Raw genomic sequence first — 13,618 nt, forward strand, 5'->3', positions numbered from 1 at the left:
GCATCACAAACTGAAGTACTCTATATATAAAAATAATCGGGTAGTCTTTATTATTGTTATTATGTTTTCTGAGTTTAATAACAGTAAGTCTTAGCTTGGAAACACAGTGAACTAGCTAGCATCCTGCTGTGTACAGAGCTGATTTGCCAAACAAACATTCAATGCAAAACAATAGCATCTCCGTGAAGACTAGCAGGTGGCGCACCGTCGAAGAAAAAGTTGCATAGTGCCTATTTAAGCCAAAGATTATTAATTAAAACTCCATTTGACTGCTCTGTGCTCTTTAGAAAATCCATGTTATTGTCAATAAGGAAAACAAATTGTGAGCAAACATTAGCCGCTACAGCTAGCCAGTAAAAGCGTCGGATTTGACTTCAGTGCCCAGTCCTCTTTCATCACCCTATCCTCAGATGTGCCACAAACTGCACTAATGAGATGACATTTGGTATGATAACGCTGTAATTATGCTGTTTGGGCTCTGGGACAAATATCTGAATGAAGTTTACATATACAGCTACTGCCATAACTGCGAGAGTCGTGAGGAGCAGTCACTTTGATGTTATGTTGTGTTCACGGTTTAAATGGAACTAAAAAGACACGTTTTAGACATCTGTAAACAAGTGTCTCGTATTACAGACTCTGTTGGTGAATACATTTAGCAGCTACACTGTTAGCTTGGTGTGAGAGCGAAAACAACGAGGTAACAGCGTGATTCTTGTTCTTAAAGGAGACAATATGCTGAACCAAATGTTGTTTAAATATCCCAAACAAACCTGGAGTCTTTTGTTTCATTCAGGTATGTTTAAGTCAGCTTTATGTAGGTAATTCGAACCAGGAAGTGCCCCCTTGTATTTTTAATGCTAATGTAGTTTATACAAAATACATGCCGCTAATTTTTCATAACAAAATGGTTCACTACCTAATGTTGTCAGCAGAGGGCGCCAGACTCATAAACAAGTAGCCCACATTACCAACTGTACTGGTGAATACGTTTATCAGCTATAATGTGGTTAGCAAGAGAAGTTACAATATACAAAATTTGAATCATGGTAGAACAAAAATGTTTGCCTATCCAAAACATACCCGGAGTTTGTCTGGGGTTGTTTAAATACCGATTTAACGTCTACATAAGCAACTGGAACCAGGAAGTGCACTTGTATAATTTTAATGTTAATGTTGACAAAATACATGCTGCTAATTTTTCATAACAAAATGGTTCACTCCCCAATGTTGGCAGCAGAGGGCGCCAGACACCTATAGTTCAAGCTTTTACATACAAAAAAAGAACAAGGTGAGATCTTTATTGATTTAAAATAATTATGTTGCTTCATGTATGGTTCATATATTTTGTTGTTATTGGATATTTTTAATTTTCTTATTTTTACAGAATTAAATCAAGAACTACACATTTGGATAGAAATAAGTAAATAAAAAATCTCTCTATATATAATGATAATTTGAAATGTCCCATCCGTTGCTGAAATATCATTGTTTTTTCATACATACACATGATTTAAGTTATGCTATGTTAAAATGCTAATGCTAAATGTGCATAGGGTATTTTATATGAGCCATAATAAAGCATAATGTCTCCTTTAAGTGCTACAGGAATTTAGACAATTGGAGTTTCTTTTTTTATATCCACTTTTGATCTAATATGGTAAACAAGCATCTATTGTACAAATCCCCAAACTCTGCTCCACATTCCTCGTTTCTAACTCTCTTGAACTGCATTCGTCCTCTTTTCTTACTTTCCCTACATTTTTCCAATCGGCAAAATCTTCTAAGTCCCTCCTGTGTCTGCTAGCGCTGTTCCCTATCACATGCAGATATTCTAACTCTTTTGTGTTCTTCATTTTTCTACCCTTTATCTTTCTTCCCCCAGCCACAACTGTACTTTAGACACGAGTTTTCTCCATGCTAGCCGGTTCCCTCGCTCCTCTCTTCTCCTCTCATCTCTTTATTGTTGTACAGTCTCTATCTCGTTGCCGAAGCACAGTTGTGGGTATTGGGATTTGCAAGGCTGCCCATGTTCACCCTGGTTCTCTAATCGGGGAGTAATTTTACACCTGGTGAAGGCAATTAACTAGCTGGTAGGACGCAGTGCCAAGCGTTATGTGGCACCAGAGGATGGGATGATGTGGTCCAAATGTGTCCAGATTGGTTTGAAAATCGCAGGTGCCAGGTTTCTGTGGCAGGGTGACTATTTTTTTGTTGTTGTTTTTTTTTGTGTGTGTGTGTTAATTTATTATTGCCTTATTTATATTGCAGTAGAAAATGATGATGGGTGATATTACAACACAAAAAGGAGTCTCTACATCAGTGAGAATGGCTTGAATTCACAATATATTTATACATTATTAGCTGCATTTCACCCAGTAGCTTTCAACAGTCTGGTTTTCTTAAGTTACTAGGCTTGGGTTTAGTCATCGTAGTTTTGTCATGATGCTAAAAATTTCAAACTCTATTTCAATACTAAGGAATAGATTTGATACTCGATACAGATTTTGATACCCACATGAAAATTTTAAAAGCTCTTTTTTAGGCAATATTGTAATTTTCAACACAAAATCATAGTATTTATACCATACGGCAGGGGTGTCAAACACATTTTCATCAAGGGCCACATTAGCAAAATGGCTGCCGTCAAAGGGGCAGATATAAAATAAATGTAACTACTTTTTTAGATTGTTAATTAACTGAAATATTACATAGGCAGTTGCAAAGATGTAAAAAATATGGCTGTGTAACTGCGTATCTCCTGATAAAATTACATTTTAAAACCATCATACCATTTAATTTACCCTAACGAGGGCCACATAAAATGATGTAGAGGGCTGCATTTGGTACGCGGGCCTTGAGTTTGACACATGTGCCATACAGACTTACATTAGCTCCGATAAAACCCAAGATGAAAACATTCAGGGAAGGTCGTAGTATCAAGTTTTAATGCTAGTTTTAGTATGAATTACTATTTTGATATTTTAAAAACCCTAAATCACTGTAGTCATTTTGTGAAGAGACATAAGACGTGAAAACCTCTACTGTTAATACCCACTAGTATTTAAATACATTCTACTTATTATAATTGCTCTACTTCTTTCATCAGAACTGAAGTACTTGGAGAAGTGGCGAAAACGTATTCACTCGGAATAGTTTTGTCCACTTGACAGAAGTCCTTTTGTGATAATTATACTGGCACAAAATGTTTGATGAACTAAGAAAATGCATTTGTAATAACATAAGCATTTTACTACAGTGGTACATAATTGAAAGACAATATTTTGGGCACAGTTAGTAAGATTTGCCCTCCCACTAAACAATAACCAGGTTCAGGTTACATCCTCGTGCACTTTTTATGCAGTTTACTAAATTTTGTGTCCACTACCTGCTTGTCTCCATGGAGATGTTATTCCTTTGCCTGAAATAAAGATGAACAACTCATGAAAAGAATGCATTTTTTGCTAAGTTTTGTGCAAGAAAAACACCTGTAATTGAATAAATGAACGATAGATGCGTTAAATACCATACTGTGGAACATTCCAGGCAAAGCACTAACATCAACAAAGGAAACAGACAGGCGCTGGACACCCGCAAGAAATGTTACATAGTGAATCTTTTATTTAATCCGTAGAATCTGCTCCTGAAACTAGCTGCTTACGTCAAAATGAATATTCTGAATTCAAGTTGTTTTAGCTCATGTAGTTGTTCTTTTTTGTACAGTGTAAAATGCTCAGGACGACTTTAAAATCACGTTGTTTTAAATATCACAGTTCTTATTTAAATGATGTCATGTTGTGTTTGTACAGTCCTGTCGAGCTGTATAATTGTACATAAACAATGCCATTTGTTTTTGATTGTTTATAATTATGGGTAATTACTGTGTATATGTGTATTTTGTTTGTTAAACCACATGAGATTATGAGAGGAATGATCAGAGGTGGGTAGAGTAATCCAAAATTGTACTCAAGTAAGAGTAACGTTACTTCAAAATAATGTTGTTCAAGAAGAAGTACAAAGTAGAGGTCCAAGAAATTGCACAAGTAAGAGTAAAAAAGTGCTTGGGGAAACTAATACTTGAGTAAGAGTAACTGTTGGGACATAACATCTGATTTATAATTTGAAGTTAATGAAGGACAAAATACAAAATCTGCACAAAAGCTGATATTCAAAAGATAGACACAAAAGTGAGCCAAACTAAATCATATCTGAAGTAGCGCTGCAAGAAAAAAAATGTTCAAATCATCATATAAACATAAAGCTTTTGTCACTTGTAGACATTTTCACAGTGGGAAGAATAACCACAACTTTTACTCAAGTAAGAGTACTGTACTTCTACTATCTTACTCAACAAGTGTGCTGCTAGAGAAGTACTCTGAAAAGTACAATTTCTTCAAAAAATAACTCATGTAGAAGTGACTGAGTACTACCCACCTCTGGGAATGACATTGGATCTGGGAGTTTTTGAATGCAGTGGAGGGTTGAAGCTACTGCCAAAGCCTGTGAACAGTCAGTATTTATCCACAGAAAAACAACAAAACATAGAGAAATATGTTCCAGTCAAATGCCAGTCACAAAACACATCCGGCGCGAGTCCAGCGCTCGTCTCTTTCTGAACTCTGTGAATCTGTGGACTGGAATAATCTTGTTGTTCATGAGCCATGCGGGTGATAGACTTTTTAATAACTGTGTAGTAACTCAGATAACAAAGATGCCTGACTCACACTGAATGATGCTGTTTGGGTTCTGCCTCCATTGGCCACTGTAACTTCAAGTACTATGTGACAACACGCAGGACTGCCCTGATTACCCCGATGCCCTGATTGGAGTTTGAAGTGTGGATATTTGTTAGGCCAATCACACTGTTCTTTAAGCCCACAGAAGTTGTTTTCAATTTGACGGTACTGGTTTGAGACAATAGCATTTATCCTATTCTGAGTCGAGTTTTTGAATGAAACTGCCCTGCCCTGTGTTTGAACAGAAATGGCAGAAAAACATTTAATCTACCAGCTGCTTACTGAAGCGTCCTATGGAATAAGACAACAGCAAGCCAATCAAATGGGTACTTAACAATGCTGACAGTCAGACAGCCAATACACAACAGGTAGTAGTATAAATCCTAGCGTCTCAAGCCAGTACCATCAAATTGAAAATGGCTCTTGGATGGGAGCCGAAACGTCTGGATCGCAAAAACAGTGTTCAGAGGACAATGAACCAGTCCTGGATGAATGAGGGCCTACACTCTCTTGTTTCCGGTGGTTGTGTTTAAAAAATATCTCCCAAAAATATATTAATTTGCCCTGTGTCGTCCTCACTCTCCTCTATGGCACATGTTGGACTTCTTCTCTTGTTCGTCTCATTGTATTCACAGGTGTAAGGTTTGGGCTTCAGTGCTTTGTTTTTGTTCCTGAAGCTGAGTCTGCCCTTCCTTCAGTGTGAGTCAGGCGTGATCATAACCTCTGACCTCTGTGATCCTGTCTTACACAAATGTGACGTGTTTTAGTCCAACAAACTCTAGTCTCTTCACTTAATGAACCCACTTTTATCAAAGGGATTTGTCCACAGCTCTACTGGTATTCATGTTATTTCATACTAATAAAGATGGTGAAAACCTGGGAGTTTGTTTGTTTTTTTTCTATGTCGAGAACTGGACTTGAACCGCCAACTTTCGGATCACACTATCACCTGAGCGACTGGCGCCTCATGCAGTGACACAAAGACAGTTTGAAGCACTTAAAGGGGCAGTACCCAATTTTCAACCATAAGGGAAGAACTTATTTATAAACAACTGTTTAACATAGTCACAAAATGTTGTTTCTATATGGTTCTCATCCTACTCTGCGCCTGATTGGAAAGAGGAGCAGGGATGACACTTCATTTATAGTGAACAAACAAACAAATACTTTAAGATATTAAACGTGCAGTTACTCTGAAGTGTTACCGAATCTGAACATTTTGCGATACATTTATTCTTATATTTATGTCAGCAGATCTATCTACAGAAAAAGTGTATATCTGATATCTCTAAATGTATAGTTTTTGACCTGCCGTGTCTTGCATTAAGCAAAATTTTTAAAAGAAAATCCTAATTCATATTTCCGAGCTCCATCTCTGTGGCTCAGTCTATTTTGCAGAACAAATCTCTGAAGAAAAGTCTTAATAAAATCAAAGGCAGAAAGTGGAGCACACGACAAAGACGGCCCACATCTGAGCACACGTTTGTACGTCACAGTGTCTTTTACCTCCACTGACTCAGAACGACAGTGAATGAATGAAGGGATGAATGAGTGAGTGAAAGAATGAACAGGTGAACAAATCAAGGGGTGAATGTTTGAGTGAGTGAAGGGGTGAATGTGTGAACAAGTGAGTGAGAAAATGAGCAAACAAGTGAAGGGGACAATGAGTGAAAGTGAACAAATGAAGGGGTGAATGAGTGAAAGAATGAACAAACGGAGGGGTGAAAGTGAAAGAATGAACAAATGAATGGTGTGAACATGTGTACAAGTGAATGAGGAAACAAGTGAAGGAGTGAATGAGTGAACCTTTGAGCAAGTGATGGGGTGAAGTTTGAATGAGTGAAGGGGTGATTGAGTGAACGAATGGAGTGAAGGCTTGTGAATGAGACTAAAAGTGAAGGACTGAAAGAATGAGCGAGTGAAGGGGTGAATGTGCAAGCAAGTGATGGGGTAAATGACTGAAAGAGCGAGCAGGTGAATGAGTGAAAAGGTGATTGAACAGGTAAATGAGGAGTGAATAAAGGCTCGAAAATGAGATTGAAAGTGAATTAAAGGGGTGAATGAGTGAATGTTTGAGTGAGTGAAGGGATGAATGAGTGATCATTAACTTGTTCACTCGAAGGGGTGAATGAGTGAAGGGGTGAGCTGGTTGAGTGAACGGCTGAAAGAATAACTAAATGAGTGAGTGAAGGAGTGAGCAGCTTTGATGAATGAGTGAATGAGCAGGTTTGACATTGCCAGTTTGAAGTTGACTCTGAACGTCACAGAAGGCGCATCATCAGTGAGTTTTTGGACCCTGTTTGTTTGTTCGAGCTGTTTACGCCTGAGGAAGTGTTCAGAGTTTAGATTAGTTTTGGTGTGACGAAGACTGAGACACGTCCTGGATGAAGATTAAATGCACTTTTTCAATATGTTACAATGTTGTTGTTTCCTTATCAGAAGTGTAAAAAATAGGTCTTCTTCTGAATTCTCAAGTTCTCAAATGTTTTCTTTTTTTTTAAATTAAAGTCCATATACACATTTCCTGGTTCTGATCATTTTAGTGCAGTGTCGTTCAAGAACCACTGGCTGTACACAAGCTCCTTATGGTGATGTGTGGAGTCCTGCAAGTGAAACTATTACGATAGATACAAGCAGAACATGGCAAACTCCGCACAAAAAGCCATGTACCCACCTGGGAGTTAAACCCACAACCTCTTGCTGTGAAGTGAGTGTACAAGCCACTCCGTCAGAACTAGTTTTTGGAGTGCAGCCAAGTTTGGAACAGAAATAGTCCTGTTTTAGACCTGGTTTAGATCTGATAGTACTCTGGAAGTCAAATATTTGCGTAGGCGGCACTTGGTGTGAAAAGTTTGACTTTGGCTGGACTAGAGTGTGTATTGATTTGCTAGCACCACATTGCTAATATCGAGTTTATTTTCCTTTTTGAGTAATTTGCACAGTTATCAGCAGAGTGAGCAGACAGTGACTAAAGCGTTCAGAAATCAATGCATTTACAGCTCAAGGAGGTATTTGAGCAATGCCCCAGTACAGATACATGGTAGAAGTAGTTTTTGAGGTCAAAATTATCAGCTGTGTATCTACATATAATTATAAAATATTTTCTGGGCCACAGCAAACCTTTAAAGTCAACTAGTAATGTTTTAAAGATGGTACAAAATCTGCTGTACTGAGACTCTTAAATGTGCTGTTAATGTTGTTTCACACAGACTTTATCTGTCGAATGAAGCTTTTAAAAAGTTACATTTGGCTTAAGGTAAAATTATTCAAATCTCTTATTATCTTGTGACGTTTACACTCCAATTACATAAATAATCTGGTTCTGGAGATAATGAGTGGAATCCTCTGATTTTGTTTGTCCACAGGGAAAAACTGAAGTAATTTAAGTGGTGAGAATTTAAAACTTAATACTTTTTAGTTTTTATAGAGCAGCACCTGACAACAGTTGCTAAGGAAGTGGCATGCTGAGTCTGGCTTTAATATAGTTTCTAATGTGAAATGTGCACTATTTTTGTCAAGGAGATTCTATTACTTTGCCTGTAATGTTCCACAATATAGCACTAAACTTGTCTATCTCCATGGAAACAAGCAAGTGACACCCACAGGCAAAATTACAGGTCAAGTCTGTGGACCCTGTTTTGAGTAAGTTTTTTTTTAATTTTTAACAATGTAAAAAAAAAACTTGTGATGGAATAAATGCAGGACAGATACGGTAATGCCATACTGTGTAACATTTCAGGCAAGTATCACCATGCTGGCAGACCAGAAAAAAAAGCATTATACAGTGCTATATTCAGGACAGTTGACCATTCAAATGATATTTTCTCAACTATAACTAAAAATATTTTGCAGCACATTAGGGCTCTCCATGCTATGATGTGTTTTCAGGACAGCTAATGTTCAGTTGTGATTACGTTGCCATATTTGACCAGTAGGGGTCATTTGTTATGTCGATTACCTTCATGAGACAGACTGGTCGGACCTCTCCCCTGCGGGGCTTTGACGTGCTCCTAACAGGCAGCCTTTGATACATCTGATCATACACACACACACGTATGCACACGCATATACACGTTAGCGCTACATGCTTCTTGGCAACATTACATTGACGTTTATTCATTTCCTGGAGACTGACCCTATAACCTTAAACATCACTACTACTTGTCTAACCTTAAACATTGACCTATTTTAACCTATATCTGATGGGTTAAAATATGCTTCCCTGTACTCGAATCTGGTGAATCTACTGGCAGCAGAGGGAATTACCATTTTGAAAACGATTAAACTAAGTAATAAAAAACAAACACTGACGTTAATATAGTCACGCAGTTGCAATGAACGCAGAAAATCCCTAAACAAGTTTGGAAATGACTTATTGACTTTAAAACTGTGCAGGGTTTGTACCTATGATGCAACAATCTTTGGAAAATTCAAATGAAGAGTTTTGTGACAGCGCAGGGGGAGCGGACTCATTATACCAGCGTGAACGGAGCAAAATTCAACTCCTGGTATATTTTTGATGAGGGAACATTGTGAAAACATGGTTAAAAGCTCATAAAAGCCAAATTTGCACGATATGTATGTTGCTTTTGATGTATTAATAAAGGAGTTATGTCACGGAGACCTGATTTTATCCCCATAAAGGAAGCAGGTCCCCATGCCGTGAGTGTGTGTACAGATTTTAATCCCCAAAAAGCGATAAACATCCGCACAGTCTCTATAGCGTCATGTGGTTTAGTCAAGTGAAGTTTGACAAAAAGCCTCTGAATGTTTAGATCCAATTGGCCCGTCCACCATCTGTCTGACAGTATCTGACGTTCTCTTTCACTGAACACATCGCTCCTGCCGTCGGACCTGTCATCGCTCCTGACGTCGCACCTGTCGGCTCAAACAAAAGCGTCGCACTATCTCACATTTCATTTGACTTTAAACATACGCTGACACTTGAGAGAAGTGCCACGTTTGGTTTATTGAGTGGACCGAACATCAAAGGTGCATTACGTAACATTTGTTGAGTCTGCCACCTGCTCAGCTCTATGGAGATGTTATTGCTTTGCCTGGAATGTTCCACAGAACTGCATTAGACTTATCTATGTTCACTGTGATCAGCTCTTAGTAAAAATGTATGTTTTCGAGGTATTTCAACAGTAAAAACACAAACTACACTGGAATAAATGCATAGTTTTAAGACAGTAAACTGGACACACAAGCCTGCATGTCTCTATTGTTTTTCCTGGAAAGCTCCACAGTATGGCATTAAACATATCAATACTGCATTTATTCAACTTAGGTATTTTTATTGCTGAAAAACACCTTGAAAAAACATGTAGGCTTTTCAGAATTTACATGTATCTTTGCCTTTGTCCATGGAGATAGACACATTTAATGCCATATCTCGGGACATTCCATGCAAAAATATTACATCTCCATCATAGATCATAGACCGTATATATAAATAGACGTAGCTAACCCGCTAGCTTCTGCATTCCAAATAGGAAATGAGCATGGGCGCGCTTCCAGCTCCATCGACTCTGGCTCCAATTCACCTTCTATTAAAAAGACATTGCCTCTCTGTCTGTAATTGCTGCTGTCAGGCTCATCATTTTGGTCTTAAAATGTTCATATTAACCCGCTCTACATAATCCTGGTGTTTTTATCTTGCTGTTTTGTCCCCAAATCAAGATATGAACATTAATAACAGACCAATGAGGCTTTAGTGTAGTTTAGAAATTTAAACCAATCAAAAATCCCCTGAAATCATTTAACAATCCAGATCTACTTAGCAATACTACAACTACACCAGTCAAAACAACTCAAAACCAACTCATGTCTCTGAATACCCTACATTTGCACTCTTGTTCTTTTTGCAGTGTAGTATATCCCACACACTCCGGGTCTCCGTCAGCAGAACAGATGTGCGCTGTCCAAACGTCTCGCGCTCTCCTCAAATGAGTTTTAATGATTTCTGCGCAGCGCCACGAGAAGGGCTTTATTTTGTGGAGAGGGAGCTAATTCTATCAAAGCTGTGTCAAGCTGCAGAATCATTGGATTTCATTTTGCATTTTCCTCCAAACCCCGTGTTTATTCTCAGTCTAGGTTGACACAGTTAAGTGTTAGCGTGGAGATTATTAAAGGGCCCATATTATGTTGTTTTCTCATCACAAACATACTGTACCTGGAGTTGTGTTTGGTTGTATTCATTTGACTGAGTTCTTTTATCAAATGGACCTTGTGATGTCATGTGGTAAATCAGGAAGTGCTCCACTGTGTTTTTAAACTCCATACACCTTCACTAGAATCATTTGGATGGTTTCAGCCCTGGAATGTCCAATCTCTACTTAACTAAAGATAAAATGTAGCTGTTAACTTTAAAATTACCTCTTCATGACATCACGAGGTGGAACAGACATAAGTTTTCCCTTATATTTGATCTCCGCATTTGACCCATCTGTCAGTGCCACTTGGAGCAACTCATCCTCTATTGATTCATTTAACTGACTACGCTCAAAAATATGAGATTCTGAGAAGGTTTTGGGTTCAACTCCCTGTTTTGTTTTGTTTTTTTATGTGTCTGAGTTTGCACATTTCTCCTAGTGTCCCTCCAGTTTACCAGATGTACCCAAAACACGCCACATAGGGACAATCCTTTAGCTGGAAGAAGAGGATGATAGAAGATCTGGAGATGGGCCACACTGCTCCTCACAGGTTGCCCCAGAAATATTGAAGGATGGGTCAAATGCAGAGGACACATTTTCCTTGTGGATAGTACCTTTTCCAATTTAATTATTTGAATCAACATAAAATAAAAACATGCAAAAAGGTAACATCATTTAATGAGTCGACTTTTCATTTTTGATCGTCTCTTGCTTGTTGGAAATGTTAATATATTTGATTTACCGCTTGAATCTAAAAGCTGCTGTCTGTCTGATTGTTAGCATGTTAGCATGTGGTACAATGTAACATCACATTTCTCCAGGTCTGTGCTTGCAGCCGGCTTCAGAAGAACGACACAAACTGCTGAGGAGGCTGATTCTGGATTCTTCTTTTAGATCAAAGCTGAGCCCCCAGAGAAATGTGCTTCCCTCTATATGAACACTTACCATTCTATAGCTCCCCTCCACCTCTACTCCGACCTCTGATCCTGCTCCAATAAACTGACCCAGGACAGCACTAAGGACTGCGGGTTTACTCTAACAGAAAAAAAGATTTATTCAGGGGAAGTTTTGTTCATATTGTCTGCATCTTTATATACAAGTTTACTACATTATAAATAATAGATACAAATGGAAAACATCAAATATATGAAGCAAGATACGTGGAATTATGTTGGAAAGAAAACATATATTTTTAGATTCAAATCCTCACAGTAGCCACTCTTTACTTTACTGACAGCGCTGTAATCCCAAAATGCTCTGTTTGAATTTTACCGATTAATTACATCATAGGTAAAAATCTGCATCTTCGCCTACACACTTTTGTTTTTTAAGCCCATAAACCATCATTCTGCTGACAAAATGTGTTCACAGCGAATGTGTATCTCTGTCACGTGGGATAAACAGACCTCATCTGTTCACTTTCTGATTGTTTGCTCCCATTGCTGACAGCAGAGGGCGCTCCAGTGTCTAAATACCTTAGTGGAAAAGGAAGTGTAGTTTATACAATATATTTTCAAAATGGTTATGTCTTGCTGTGAGGAGAGAGCGCTAACAACTCTGCCACTGCCCTGATAAAAGTAGTTGATTTGAGTTATTAATAATACCCTCAAATGAAAAAAATATTATTGTTATTATTATTATTATTATTATTATTATTATTATTATTATTATTATTATTATTATTATTATTATTATTATTATTTATTTATTTATTTATTTATTTATTTATTTATTTATTTATTTATTTATTTATTTATTATTATTATTTTTTTTACATCTCTTCTTAATTCTGTCTCTCCTCTGTCTCCACCTGTCTCCTGTCTCGTGGTGTCCAAACCTTGATCTTAGAAGCATTTTAGCAGTGTTTTGGTTGAAAGCAGGAAGTTGGCGTAACAGTTGGCACAGTTTGAGTGCCCCGGAGCTGCGTGTGCCCACACAGTGTCTCCTGCTCCCTGCTACACTGCAAAAAATAAGCACCCACATGAGTTACACTGACTTTAATTCAGAATATGAATCATTATTTAGCTTTAGTCTAATGTGACCTATATTGTTGAACTTGTTTTATAGCATTCTTGGCTATTTAAAAGATCACACATTATAATATGCCTGTTTGTGGCTTTCAGCTTCCTGTTTAAAGGTGACATTTTGAGGACTTGACCATTCAAAGATGGAATAATATGTTCTGCATTGGTAATTTCTATGGGAAAGTGTTATATTTTTCATCACTGTGAAATCAATGGACAGTTCAGAATTGAGATGAAGGATGAGTTGGTACTCTGTGGTCGGCTTTGGCTTTTATTATTGTCACAGTGCAGATGTTAAGTCCTGATTTATTTTATTATTCTCTAACCAAGGTTTCAGGAGGTTTCAAGGAAGGATTGCACAACTCAAGTTATGCAGCTTACCTTTTGTCTACGATAGTATCCTCAAACCTTGGTCCAAACCACAATAATCAGGTATATAAAGCTTTCTGGAAGAGGCACCTGCTTGTCTCCATGGAAATAGCTCAGTGTTCCATATGGAAGTAAGTGTGGCATGAAACATATTTATCATCAATGGTAGAACTACTCAGGTTTGTAAATTTTGTAAAAGTACAGATACCGGAACAAAAATGCTCAAGTAAAAGTAAAAGTATCACATCACAAAAAATCTACTTAAACGTCTTATATTGCACGAAATTGTCTCTTTTGAACTTGTGAGCCATGTTCTAATGTTTCCTCCTTGAAA

This window comes from Periophthalmus magnuspinnatus, chromosome 9 (genome assembly GCF_009829125.3).
Source record: "Periophthalmus magnuspinnatus isolate fPerMag1 chromosome 9, fPerMag1.2.pri, whole genome shotgun sequence".
NCBI classification, from domain to species: Eukaryota; Metazoa; Chordata; class Actinopteri; order Gobiiformes; family Gobiidae; genus Periophthalmus; species Periophthalmus magnuspinnatus.